Genomic DNA, 15153 nt, shown 5'->3' with positions numbered 1-15153 from the left:
TCTAAAGTCCAGTCATGGTGTATTTTGAAGTTAATCTTGCCAGTAAGCACACCAGTCAGAGTCTCATCACTTATATTTGAGCATATATATATATATATATATATATATATATATATATATATATATATATATATATATATATATATATATATATATATATATATATATATATATATATAAACCTGATTCACTGCTCTTAAAACCATCAGCGCCGCCTTTCAAGTAACCATCCATGGTTGAGATAAAGGTTCATATGGGGTCAAAATAAATTGAGTAATTAATCTGTGTTAACGTGATCAGTGTGATAATCTTTTGTGATTAATCACAAAGCGTTAACTCGATATGACAGCCCTAATATATGTAAAATAAACTTGCATTTTTATATTCTATTTCTACACAGTTATACTAACAATTGAAACATGTGCTTTATAAATAAAGTTGATTTGATTTGATTTGGAAATAACAACAACAACAAAAACTAAAAAAAACAAAGCTTGGACTGTTTGACAATTTGTAGGGTTCATGCTACACATTTTCAGTCATATACTTATGCAGTAAACAAAAAATTCTCTGCTTGGTTGGACATTTTTGTATCTTAATGGATCTGTTGCATCAACTATCTCTATCGTTTTCGATTAAATTTAGTAGTAAGTCAAAATGTGATGTTTTAGTATCAGTAGTAAATGAAACATTTTTGCATAATAATCACTTTAAAAAGACAACTGGATAAATGTACAGTTATCATTCGCCACACAGCACTTCGAAGTTTGTGGCTTCACTCTATCGCAATTATTTTTTTAATAGAAGTATATTTAACTGGCTTTTTTGTGTGTAGGTTAAGAATTTTAAGCACGAAAATGGCTAAAAAAAAAGTAAAAATATCACTAGAAAATGGTGCTAAAAAGGACTATCCTAAATACATCTTAGATGGAAATGTAAAAAATGACAATATGAACAAAGTAGTTGAAACTTCAATAAGTACTTTATGAACATTGGACCAAATCCTGAGTCAGTTGAGGACTTGAATGACACTATAGACAGAAACCCCAACTCTATGTTCCTAGAAGGAGTGACAAAAGAGGAAATAATCAATATTGTGAAAAAAGGTAAATCCAAGACCTCAACTGATTGCAAGGAAATTGATATGAAAACGATAAAAAAGGTTATTGAAGAGATTTCAGAACCTTTAACATACTGTATATCAGCAACCTATCATTTCAAACAGGCAAATTCCCAGATAAAATGAAAATAGCAAAAATCATACCGATGTATAAGACTGGAGACAAACACCAGTTTACAAACCACAGACATGTTTCTCTTCTTCCACAGTTTTATAAAATCATTGAAAAACTGTTTAACAACAGATTAGACAAATTCATAAATAAAAACAAAACACTCACAGACAACCAATAAAGTTAAAAGTTAAAGTACCAATGATTGTCACACACACACTAGGTGTGGCGAAATTATTCTCTGCATTTGACCCATCACCCTTGATCACCCCCTGGGAGGTGAGGGGAGCAGTGGGCAGCAGCGGTGGCTGCGCCTGGGAATCATTTTGGTGATTTAACCCCCAATTCCAACCCTTGATGCTGAGTGCCAAGCAGGGAGGTAATGGGTCCCATTTTTATAGTCTTTGGTATGACTCGGCCGGGATTTGAACTCCCAACCTACCGATCTCAGGACGGACACTCTAACCACTAGGCCACTGAGTAGGATACAGAGCCAACATCTTAACATCAATGGCATTAATCGAAATAACGGAAGAGATCACAAATGCAATAGATAGTAAAAAAATGTGCTGCTGCAGTGTATATGAATTTAACAAAAGCATTTGACACATTTAATCACAGCATCTTAATAAACAAATTAGAACGGTATGGCATCAGAGGGTTGGTCTTGAACTGGATAAGAAGCTACTTAACCAACAGCAAGCAGTACGTGAAGATAGGCGAACACACTTCCACAAAACTAAAAATATCTTGCGGCGTACCTCAGGGATCAATACTGGGACCAACATTTTTCAATCTCTATATAAATGACATTTGTAAAGTTATAAAGGACTTAAAGTTAGTATTATTTGCAGATGATACAACGACGTTTTGTTCAGGAGAGAACACACAGAAGCCAATACAAATAATAACAGAAGAAATGAACAAATTAAAATAGTGGTTTGACAAAAACAGACTATCTTTGAATCTCAGTAAAACTAAAATAATGCTATTTGGTAACAGTAGAAGGGAAAGTCAAACACAAATAGACGGAGTAAATATTGAAAGGGTAAAAGAAAACACATTTTTGGGTGTAATAATAGATGATAAAATGAATTGGAAATCTCATGTAAAAAATATACAACATAAAGTAGCAAGAAACACATCAATAATGAACATATTTGCCAACCCTCCCGGATTTTCCAGGAGACTCCCGAAATTCAGCGCCTCTCCCGAAAACCTCCCGGGACAAATTTTCTCCCGAAAATCTCCCGAAATTCAGGCGGAGCTGGAGGCCACGCCCCCTCCAGCTCCATGCGGACCTGAGTGACGTGTTGACAGCCTGTTCTCACGTCCGCTTTCCCACCATATAAACAGCTAATGATGGAGGGCGAGTTCTTGGTTTCTTATGTGTGTTTATTGTTAGGCAGTTTCATTAACGTCCTCCCAGCGCGGTAACAACACACAACAACAGCAGTCAAGTTTTTGTCCCCCGTAAAGCAGTTCGTCTGCCGTAAACAGCAATGTTGTGACACTTTTAAACAGGACAATACTGCCATCTACTGTACATGCATATGTGACCCACCCATAATGTGTCACATTTTTGTGTTGATTTATTTATTTTATTTTGTGGTTTGAATTCGTTTTTGGAGCTGTCATTACACATTTATCAGTATTCACATTGGTCAGTAGGGGCCAGTAGGGCGTTTCTTCTCAATTGAATGCTATCACCGGCAGACCGGAAGTGTCTTGTCATTCTGATGAGCGCGACCAGTCTGTGAACAATTGAAACGTCATGTGTGCTTTGTCTTCCTGTATAACAGGTTAGTTTTGGTGTATCAACTCACTGAATAATATCCATGTGATCTTTATAAGTTTAAGTACACATTCTGATGGTGGAGCCTAACTCTAAAGTGTTTGTGAGTTGTAGTTTGTATTTGTGAATGAATCCAGTGCACAGCTGCAGTAATCAATACAAAAAGGCGACGTGAGTGCGCAACGTTTATATAGGAACTTCGGATCCTAATTCAGACTCCCAAATTAGAGCTCCCATTTTCTTATTGATTTTATAATGTATATTGGTATAATGTGTGTGTTCTGAAATAGTGACAGAGAATAGAACAAGGATGGACAATTCAACCCTTAACTCAACAATGAGTAGATGAGTGTTATGTGTGTGTAAATGTGTAAATAAATGAACACTGAAATTCAAGTATTTCTTTTATTTATTTATATATATATATATATATATATATATATATATATATATATATATATATATATATATATATATATATATATATATATATATGTATACATACATATATATATATATATATGTATACATACATATATATGTATATATATATATATATATATATATGTATACATACATATATATATATATATATGTATACATACATATATATGTATATATATATATATATATATATATATATATATATATATATATATATATATATATATATATATATATATATATATATATATACATAGCTAGAATTCACTGAAAGTCAAGTATTTCTTATATATATATATATATCTTAACCACGCCCCCCACCCCCCACCCCACACCTCCCGAAATCGGAGGTCTCAAGGTTGGCAAGTATGATAATGAATAAAGCAAAACATGTTCTAGACCAAAAATCACTTCATACTCTCTACTGCTTGCTAAAGTTAGTATATCTGAGTTATTGTGTAGGAATATGGGGAAACAAATTTGTGCTTCATTCACTAACTGTGTTACAAAAAAGATCAATTAGAATAATACATAATGTTGGTTATAGAGAACATACAAACCCTTTATTTATTAAATCACAATTATTGAAATTCAACAATGTGGTGCATTTGCAAACAGCTAAAATGATGTATAATGCAAACTATAACCTGCTACCCAAGAATGTACAACAATTCTTCTCAACAAAAGAGGAGAAATATAACCTTAGAGGAAAATCAAATTTAAAACATTTGTATGCTTGTACAACAAGCATACAAAAACATTTAGTATATCAGTATGTGGAATTCAATTATGGAATGGATTAAGCAAAGAAATCAAACAAAGCACCAATATGATTCAGTTTAAGAGACTGTTCAAACTACAAGTGTTCACAAAGTACAGAACAAGAATTATGATGAAGATCTTGAACCCTTTTTTTCCCCCTTTTTTTATTTTTATTGGGACAAATATTATTTATGTATTTAATACTTGTTTGCTTATTATGGTATATTATTTATTTATTATTTGTTTGTTCACTGTTCCGTTACAGAGAACAAGGAAATTAGATACAATTGCTATGGTATGAAAAGGGGTAGGATTAAATAAGCTCTGCTTCTTCCTACTCCTTTTCGGATGTGTTGTAATGAAACAACTGGAATTGTGTGATGCATTGCATTGTATTGTATGCATGTTCAAAATAAACTGAAACTGAACTGAACTAGATGTGACCAAACCAATCAGAACATGCTGTTCAGTACCGTGGCCACTGGTTGGCTCAGCCTCAGGCAGCATTATTTTTAGATTTAATGAGTGTAAAGGAGGTTATTGTCACTCTCGTGCATTGCTGCGGTAGTTGTCATAAACAGGTTTTTTTATGCTCTAGCTATTATAATTTTAGATTTGTAATGAATTAGTCCTACTTCGCTAGAATCAATTTACCACAGTCTGGCCTGGAACCAATTAACAGTGATAAACAAGGGTTTACATCTCTTGTGCCAACAGAACATACTGATTTATATGACAGCCATTTTGGAAAGTAACAGGCTAGCTATTATTTTTAATCTGACAAACCCAACAAATCACATATAACTGGGAAGCCCGGGATGTCCTCTCCAAAGCAAAACAGGACATATTCTTGTACTGTATCGTGTTTTTCATTTGATTATGAAACACATTCATATAAAGAAGGTTTGTCTATTAAAACCTGAATAGTAAAATTGTTTGTACTTGTTTAAATACATGTATTATCAGTAGGCCAGATGAACCTCTTAACTATATAAAACACATGTGTATCCCTTATACAGGACAAATATGCATTGCTGGGTCTCTGGACAATTGATAAACAAACTGTTCAGTGTATTTTTTTTATGACTGTGTAACACGGAGTTTTGCAAGAGTAAAAGTAATCAATTTAGTACTTATCAGTGAAATTACTGGCCAAAATATTTGTTCCTGATCATATTCACACAAAAGCATTAAATCAAGCACATTAATTTGATGCAGGTTTATGTGCAAGACCAAAATAATCTTAAATTGTTCAAAGTCACAGCAAACCACTAATCTCCACTAAAGTGGCTATGAAAGGAAATTGTGTTTGTGCCAAAGAAGAGGCGCTCTGTTTAAAGTTTCCTGACTGTTTTAGGCAGAAGCATGTGTCCAACCGCTGACACTATAGAATCCTGACTTTGTATCATCACATGTTATTCTCCGAAGTCACAGAAGCAGGAATTACAAAACCAAACCAAGGCCTGACCACACCCCCGCAATCATCGGAAACTTGTGTATTTTGTGGAAATAATCAATTCCAATCCAGTCTTCTAACATATGTTTTCAAGCGTTAACGAGTCCTTTAAGGAAATATTCAGGCTCTCAATAGCACTCTTGTCTCACATAAGGGCTGTGGCAAAATCCTTAAAAAAGTGCAGTTTGTCTTGATTGTGTTTTAATCAATGGTAATTAGTGGAGATGTCCGATAAATGCGTTAAAATGTATTATCGGAAATTATTGGTATCGTTTTTTTTATTATCGGTATCGTTTTTTAAATTTTTTTATTAAATCAACATAAAAAACACAAGATACACTTACAATTAGTGCACCAACCCAAAAAATCTCCCTCCCCCATTTACACTCATTCACACTCATTCACACAAAAGGGTTGTTTCTTTCTGTTATTAATATTCTGGTTCCTACATTATATATCAATATATATCAATACAGTCTGCAAGGGATACAGTCTGTAAGCACACATTATTGTGCGTGCTGCTGGTCCACTAATAATAGTACTAACCTTTAACAGTTAATTTTACTAATTTTCATTAATTACTAGTTTCTATGTGACTGTTTTTATATTGTTTTACTTTCTTTTTTATTCAAGAAAATGTTTTTAATTTATTTATCTTATTTCATTTTATGAATTTTAAAATAAAGTACCTTATCTTCACCATACCTGGTTGTCCAAATTAGGCATAATAATGTGTTAATTCCACGACTGTATATATCGGTTGATATCGGTATCGGTTGATATCGGTATGGGTAATTAAAGAGTTGGACAATATCGGAATATCAGATATCGGCAAAAAGCCATTATCGGACATCCCTAGTAATTAGTGTTGCGCGATACATACCACATATATGATATATATTTGGCCAGCGATAGTTTTTAATACTTTCGTTGTACTGTGATAATGCATGTTGATGACACATTCTGGCCATGTCTCGCAAATTTGACAGCGTTAAGCGAGTGTCCTCAGAAGCGGCTAAAGTCGGCAATCCTCGCCTCTTTGGCGCCTCCCAAGTATCATCACTGGAGGATAAGGAATAGCTAAACATGCTACAGGTGGGTTACAATCACATGACTTTGACGCTCATCCGGATTTCAGGCGATGAGCTAAGCCCCATTAGGCCACTGTTTATTTACCCAAATCAGTGCGGATTTAGGCGTATTTTGAACGGTTTAGAGGCAAATATAAAAGTGATCATGAAAAAATATTTTAAATGGGACGCAGTGGATTTTTACACTCTTAAGAAAAATATATTTTAAAAAGGTTTAAACCATTTATTATGACCAAGAGGTTACTGCTACCTCACTTCACTTGACACTTACGGTATTTAGAGAAGAAAACATTGACGGCACATGTATTTACATCTGGAGGGGTCCACAAATTAAGTATTAATCGGTGAAAGACAAAGTTGGATGTATTTGTGCATCACTAAGTAACATACGTATTTGATTGACATAATGAGTGCCGTGCTGCTGTGATGATTACACTAATGATGAAAAAGATAGGTTTGTTTGCAGTTGAGTTCCTGCTACAAATATTAGTCTCATCTAAAATTCATGTTTGCAGTTGTTTTTATGGTGTGAAGTTCATATTTAGTCTCATTCAGCAATGTTTGCCAGCGATATCAAAACTCAGTATATGCTGCCTATCCTACGAGAGAGTTATTAATATATTTTATTAATACTATAAATAATATTTTGTTGATGCTAACAAATGTCACCAAATATGCTATAATGTAGTCATCCATGTTGAATAAAGAATGCGGCTTTCCTGCACAACAACTAAGCTTTTAGTTTCTGTCATGAAAATTGACAACAAAAATACGGTAGATTGGACCAACAATAATAATATTTATCACTAGGACTTAACATGACGTTAGTTTATTTGCACAACCAGGTCTTCATAGTTATATTAAGGATTAGCATCCACAAAAGAACACTAACTAATGTGATCTCTTGTCCTATTTTTACGTTTAGTTCGGCTTTCAAACACTACTAATAAAGAGAATAAACTCAATTGCATGACAGAAAGTTTCTCAAACAAATCAAATGTTCAAACAAACATTTTACAAAGTGATCGCTGCAGACACAAGCATGCTCTTTCCTATCTCTCTATTTGAACGACTGGAACACCCAAGAACAGAACAGCAATACGGCATTTTCAGCTCAAACTCTACACTCACTCTCACTTGTTTTAATGCTATGCTCAAACTGCTTGACCATCGTGTGAATTACGCTGCGAAGAAGAAAAACGGTTGTGATGTCATATGCAACCCTCCTATACTACACACCATAGGGGGATATGCTAACCGTTAACTGCAAGCTGTCAGCACGATGAAACAGGGGTTAGTGCATGTGCCTCACAATACGAAGGTCCCGAGTAGTCCTGAGTTCAAGCCCGGGCTCGGGATCTTTCTGTGTAGAGTTTGCATGTTCTCCCCGTGACTGCGTGGGTTCCCTCCGGGTACTCCGGCTTCTTTGTTGATTGGCAACACTAAATTGGCCCTAGTGTGTGAATGTGAGTGTGAATGTTGTCTGTCTATCTGTGTTGGCCCTGCGATGAGGTGGCGACTTGTCCAGGGTGTACCCCGCCTTCCGCCCGAATGCAGCTGAGATAGGCTCCAGCTCCCCCCGCGACCCCAAAAGGGACCCGCGGTAGAAAATGGATAACTGCAAGCTAGACTTTTGAATGCAAACAAAAGTGGGCGCATCGAAACAAATAGCAACAGTAACGGAACCAACTATAGTATCAGTATATGGTTGATACACAAGAATATTTATATTATCACAAAATCCTTTTCAGTTTTTGTTATTGTTTACAAACTCAACAAATAAGTCCCAGGACACAAGGTGTTTTTCAGGAGTCTTCTTCTTTGCACCTTGTAAACACTTTGAGTTTGAACAGTTTTTTAAAGGGGATCATTTTAGTACATTGATTTCTTAGCTTAATCCACTCCATAATTTAGCAGTTAACAAAGACAAATCCAAAGATTAGCCGCACCGTTATAAAAGCCACAGGGTTCAAAGCTTGGGAAAAGAGTAGTACTTTTTTATAGTTCGAAAAATACGGTATATCATTATCGCAGTAGGCTACAATTGCCATGACCGGGTTCACCACAGTAGGACCCCACCACAGAGCAAACATGATAACAATAATAACAAAAAGAGCACTCAAAAAGGACTGAGGAAAAATCACGAAGAAAGAATCCTCAGTACGTCTGCAGGCCCCGTGTTGAAGACTTTTCTTGTAGTATGTTTACTAGTGACCAGTCCAGGGAGCACCCTGCCCCTCACCCAAAGCCAACTGAGATAGGCATCAGCCAACCTGTGACCCTGATGAAGGTCGATAGAGGTTAAGATTGTTGCAATAGTATTGTACAGTGAAAAAAAGATGAACTGAAATCTACCAAAATGTTGTAGGCATGAGGACTTTTCCATTTGTCATTTTTGTGTCACGCTTATTTACTTTTATATTTTGCATTGGAATAACTTTTTGTGTTTTATGTTATTTTTGTTCACCCTCAAGGGTCCATCCCTAAAGGGGCTGTTTTGTTGTCTGCGATACAGAGCCCTGATCTTCCTATCTTGAGTGAGGCTATTGTTTGGACAGCTTTCTGTGAAATTCCCTTTGCTGTAAACAGAGCTGCTTTGTGCCGCTATGAACAAGTTATTAGAGTGCTACACTGTGGATACATGTAAACCAGGCTCCAAAATCTTTCTATTGGAAATAATTAACCTTAAATAAGAAATGACTGATTTATTGAAAAGCAATTCATAAGCATTGAAGCAGTAAATTAAATTTTTAAATAAGCAAACCATTGGAGTTGATTTTTATGCATTAAAACAATTTAAATTGTTATTCTAAAAGTAACATTCGGCATAAATGATATTCAATTAAGTAAAAAAAATTAATAATTTCATCAAAGTTGTAAAAAATTTGAAAGCGATGTAAGTAAATGCCAGTTAGTCTGGCTGTGCATTGGTTAAACCGCACTACCCGATGCCTTAAGAGTTGTGCTGGACAGTAAATATATGTTTAGCTCAATGACTGGCACTGCTCGACTTAACTAGAGATGTCTGGTTACCCATTTGAGCTTGTTTGCAGGGCCGGACTCATCACGCTCCTTTACGCCTGCAGCCAGCATTGTGTTTTACAATCTGCAGTTAAGGCCTCGATTAAATAGGCTTCCCAACTAGCCAATTATTGAGCTAGCTGTTGAGATCAATACATGTCAGAGAGATTCAGAGCCTGATTTAACCAAGGGTTGCATGTACTAAAACACGTGCAAACCTGATAGCACATGCAAAGCCGATCTACTAAACGTGTGCAAAGTGGATTGTGTCTGTTAAGTGAGCAGAATAAGGCGTGCAGTTCATTATGCGTCTCTGTCTTCATTAATATGCATAAATTATGCTGATCATCAAATCACCCACAATACTGGGAGGAGAATATGCAGATATAACTATTTAGCACATGCAATGTGATTCATCAACACTCTACACCGTTTTGCGACTACTATTTTTATTTAACAGGAGGATGCGGAAACTGACAATTCCACACACGGCTGCCGGATCAGTGCTTGCACTGCATACACAGACGATGGAGAGGCGAGAATCCTCCGTCCTCCGTGTATGTGTCAACATATTTGGGAGGTCAGAAATAAAATAAAAAAATCTATTCGGCAATTTCTTTTTATAATTTTATAGCTGCTGGATGGCTTGTTATTGTTTTTTTTCATTGAGGAAATATATTACTATAATAAATGTCCAACAGGGGCAGCACGGTGGACAAGTGGTTAGTGCTCGTGTCTCACAAAAATATGGTCCTCGGAGTTTGCATGTTCTCCGTGACTGCATGGTGTTAAGTCTTAGACGGGGGAAGGAGATGGCACAACAGTGAAAGTACAAACTCAATATATTTATTGAGAGATTGATGATTAAGTAGGGTGTGTATGTTACTATGTGTTTGAATGTGAACTATGTGCTGGAATTAACATATGAAGATACCGTAAGGAGGGCTGTCAAGCGTGTTGAATGAGGACGTCCAAATCCAGAGGGGAGAGGCAAGGAAGTCCGGGGTCCAAACGGGGTCGTGGTGCAGGAGAGGGCGTCCGAAGTCCAGGCAGTGTGTTGGTGGATCAGGAAAGCAATCTGGGTCCAGGGGAAAAGGCAGCAGAAGCTGAGACACGGGACTGTGGAAGAAATGGGAGACTAAGAAGATCAGAACGGGACACGAGGAAACAAGCAACGGGAGAAAACGCTGGTGGGAAGTCAGAGACGTGAAGCTTACTGCGAACAGGGCTACGTTCCGACGCAGAGTAGTCAGCGGCGAGGCTCTTTATCCTGTCGTCTGTAATCACTTCCAGGTGCGTTGATTGAAGATTGCCTCCGGCTGCGGCGGTGTGTGGGCGCGGTCTGCGCAGCGCACGTGGGGGCGTGTCTGGATGCGCTCACAGTGGAGCCGCTGAGTGCTCCCGCAGAAGAGGGAGAAACAGACTGCGCGTGCGCCATAACAGTGCTCCCCCACCTTATGCGAGACCCTCGACTAGCGCCGAAGAGCTCCTGGATTGGCCTGATAGAATTCTTCTAGAAGAGATGAGTCAGAAGGTAGGAGGCCGGAATCCAAGACCTATCTTCAGGCCCATAACCCTCCCAATCAACTAAATAAACTAGCCCCCACCTTGCCGACGGACCCCGAGAATTTCTTTAACGGTCCAAACGAGGTCCCCGTTGTCCAAAATCCTGGGGGGAACTAGCAACTGGTTTCATTTGGGAAACGTGGACCACGGGGTGTCGCTTGACTGAGGGAGGTAGAGAAAGTTTAACAGCCACAGGGTTAATTATGGCCTCTATAGTGTATGGGCCCTACAAACTGGGGTGCGAGTTTACGAAATGGTACCTCAAGATGAAGATCTTTAGCCCGTAGAAGAACTTGTTGACCCGGAGAGTACGAGGGAGCCGGGATGCGTCGCTGATTAGCACTGCGGCACATCCTTTCATAAGACTTAAGTAGTGAGGCCCGGGCGGGTTTCCAAATTTGATGGCATCTTTTGATGTGTTTACGGGAAGAGGGAACTGCAGCTTCAATCTCCTGTTGAGGTAACCTAAAGAGCACTCAAAAGGTGACAACCCGGTAGCCAAACTCTTCAAGGAATTATAAGCAAACTCGACCCATGGCAGAAACTAGCACCACCGGAAATCGATTTGCACCGCCAGCTCGATGACATCATCCAGATTTGTCTGAAGTGACAGCGGGATCATCATGTGACGAATCTCGTCCGCGAGACCCAGGAAGAAGGCGTCCAACAGCGCAGAGGGACCCCAGTCACAGTCGGCGGCCATGGTGCGGAACTCGATCGCGTAATCCGCGACCTGTCGTGAACCCTGTTGCAGCCGGAAAAGGGATCTCGCTGCCTCTCTACCTGGGAGTCGTCGTTGGAAGATTTGCCTCAAGCATTTTGAAAAGTTTGCGTATGTGGAGCTGGAGGTGGTCTGACGGTTTCATTCAGCAGTCGCCCAGGTGCCAGCACGGCCAGACAGGTGGGAGATAACAAACGCTACCTTAGCCCGCTCAGAGGTGAAAGCGGAAGCGTTTAGCTCGAAATGTAGTTCACACTGCGTCAGGAATTGTCTTACTTCTTCCTGTTCTCCGGAAAAACGTTCGGGTCGGGATAGCCGTATGTTGCTGGTACTTGCGGGTTGTGTGGGCTGGGTGGATGCCTGGTCAGGCACGGTGGTCGAGGTGGGTACGACGGTGGCTAGCAGCATGTTGACTCGCTCCAACATGGCGTCTTGACGCTCCGACAGCCCCTGGAAGGCCTCGGCTCAGGTGGTCTAGCTGGTCCCCCTGCTGGTTGATCCGTTGAGCCTGGCCTTGCAATGCTCTTTTCCAGGAGTCTGTCTCTGCGGGTTCCATAGTATTGGCCGGAACTTTTTGTAACGATCTGGTGTGGTGGATCCCAAGGATGCAGAGATGTTTAGCATGCTGTCAATAGTCTTTCTCTTTATTCAAGAGGTAGCACACAATAACAAAAACAAAGGCGATGGTGGCAAACACACAAAAACACACCATGTAAAAACTACCAAAATAAATTACCTACAAAAAACCAAAAGCGCTAGACAAGGCAAGGAGAAATACTTCATGAAAGAAGTAATACTGAAAAAACAAAGTACAAAATAAAAGCGCTAGACAAGGCTAGGAATAATACAAGCAAACCTGAGATGATGCACAAGACGAACTAGTGAGTCCGCTGGCGAGTCTAAATACAAATGCGTCTGAAGCAAGCAGTAGACAAAGTTCCGGCGCTCACAGGTCGTCAGCAGCCAGGTTAAATAGGCTGCCCCTAATCAATGTCAGGTGTGTGCTGCTGCCTCGCGTCAGCTGCACTCCATACTGAGGATGAGAGAGAGAGTGAACATGGTGTGCAGACAAAACAGAATTGAGCAAGGAAATTTCAGATTTCCACAAGGACCTTCGTATTGTGAGGCAGACGCACTAACCCCTCTTCCACCGTGCTGCCCAGAATTAAAATTAAAATCATAAAATATACTTATGATTAAAACAATCAATTTCAAATTAAAATCAAAGAGTGTAGATAAAATACTTTCAGTTGTCCTATGCACAATTAAATAGAAGTGTTTTCAGCCTGTCTCACATCTTTAGGAAGACTACTCCAGATTTTAGGAGCATAAAAGTGAAATGCAGTTTCACCATGTTTGGTCCTGAATCTGGGCACCGGAAGAAGACCACTCTCTGAGGTTCTCAGAGCCCGAGATGGTTCATATGGCTCTAACATGTCAGAGATGAAAAGAAGACTTGTACACAAGCAAAGCTATGTTAATGTCTATTCTCTGAGCAACAGGAAACCAGTACAGTGGCTTCTATCGTCATATTTCTTGGTTTTAGTCAAGACTCGAGCAGCAGCATTTTGGATGTACTGCAGCTGCTTCACAGCTCATTTAGAGAGCCCAGTGAGAAGGCCATTACAGTAGTCTAACCTGCTGGAGACAAAGCCGTGGATTAGTCTTTCTAAGTCTGATTAAAGCAATATTCCTCAGATTTTGGCAATGTTTTTCAGGCGGTAAAAAGCTGCTGATGTTATTGACTTAATGTTGCTGTTAAAGTTAAAGTCTGAGTCCATTATTACACCCGGATATCTAACCTGATCGTTAGGTTTTAGGGGGACGGTCTTAAGGTGATTAATAATAGTTTATCTTCGATTGTGTAAGCCAAAGACAATGATTTCAGTTTTTCCCGAGTTCAGTTGAAGATAACTGTTTTGCATCCACACACTGATCTGTTCGATGCAGCGACAAAGTGAATCCACAGTCTGACGTTCACCTGCCGTCAGTGACACGTAGATCTGGGTGTCATCTGCATGGTTGTGGCAGGACACATTGAAGCTGCGTATTAGCTGGCCGAGTGGCAGCATGTACAAGTTAAACAATAGGGGTCCCAGAATCGAGCCCTGAGGAACCCCACAGGTCATAGCTATTTGGTCAGAGACGCAGTCACCAATTCCAAGTATGTCCTGTGATTGAAATAGGACAGAACCAGATATTCCCACACAGTTTTTTCTAATAAATGGGGCATCATTTAAACAAGAACTAACAGGATTTCCAAAGCTACACTGCAAAAACTGAAATCTAAGTAGATTAAATATTTCACATAAGGGTGATATTTGCTTATTTCCTGTCTGATAAGATAATTCTTCTCACTAAGCAGATTTATGTTAGAGTGTTTTATTTGTTTTAAGGGTTTTGGTCCTAAATTATCTCAGTATGATATTACAGCTTGTTGCTGAGATTGTATGACCTATATTGAGTAAACATGCTTGAAACTAGAATATCAACTGATGCAAACTGTGTCATCAACACTCACAAGTATAAAACTACTTTTTTAAAGTAATAATTTTTTACTTCAAGCATGAAAAAAAAAATCATGATGCCGAGCGCATATCATTATGTCAAGATAATGGCACGAGCATTTACTTAATTTAGGAATATTTTTCAACATATTGTGCAAAAAGGTCTCTTTTTTTCTACCAAGAAAAGTGCACTTGTTATTACTGAGAATATATTTATTTTAAGGTATTTTTGGGTTCATTGAGGTTAGCTAATTTTACTTGTTTTGGAAAGTCTTGACAAGCCAAATTTTCTTGTTCTATTGGCAGATCATTTTGCTTAGTTCAAATAAAATAGCCCTCATTTTTGTATTTTTTGTTTTGTTTTTGAACACTGACTTTTTGTAGTGTACAACATTGCAAAATATAATAACTTTCCAAACATACAATTATAAATGCAAATTCTTTAAAAAAAAGATTAGTCCTAAAATACGTTTTTAAACCATGTGTGATGGGACACAAGTAGGGGATTTAATTTTTTTGTTTCATTGCCATGCATGTCTTATAGTGTTTTATTGCTGT

Source organism: Nerophis lumbriciformis, linkage group LG06 (genome assembly GCF_033978685.3).
Source record: "Nerophis lumbriciformis linkage group LG06, RoL_Nlum_v2.1, whole genome shotgun sequence".
Lineage (NCBI taxonomy): Eukaryota > Metazoa > Chordata > Actinopteri > Syngnathiformes > Syngnathidae > Nerophis > Nerophis lumbriciformis.
The sequence above is the reverse complement of the archived record's forward strand: the minus strand, read 5'-3'. Positions refer to the sequence as shown.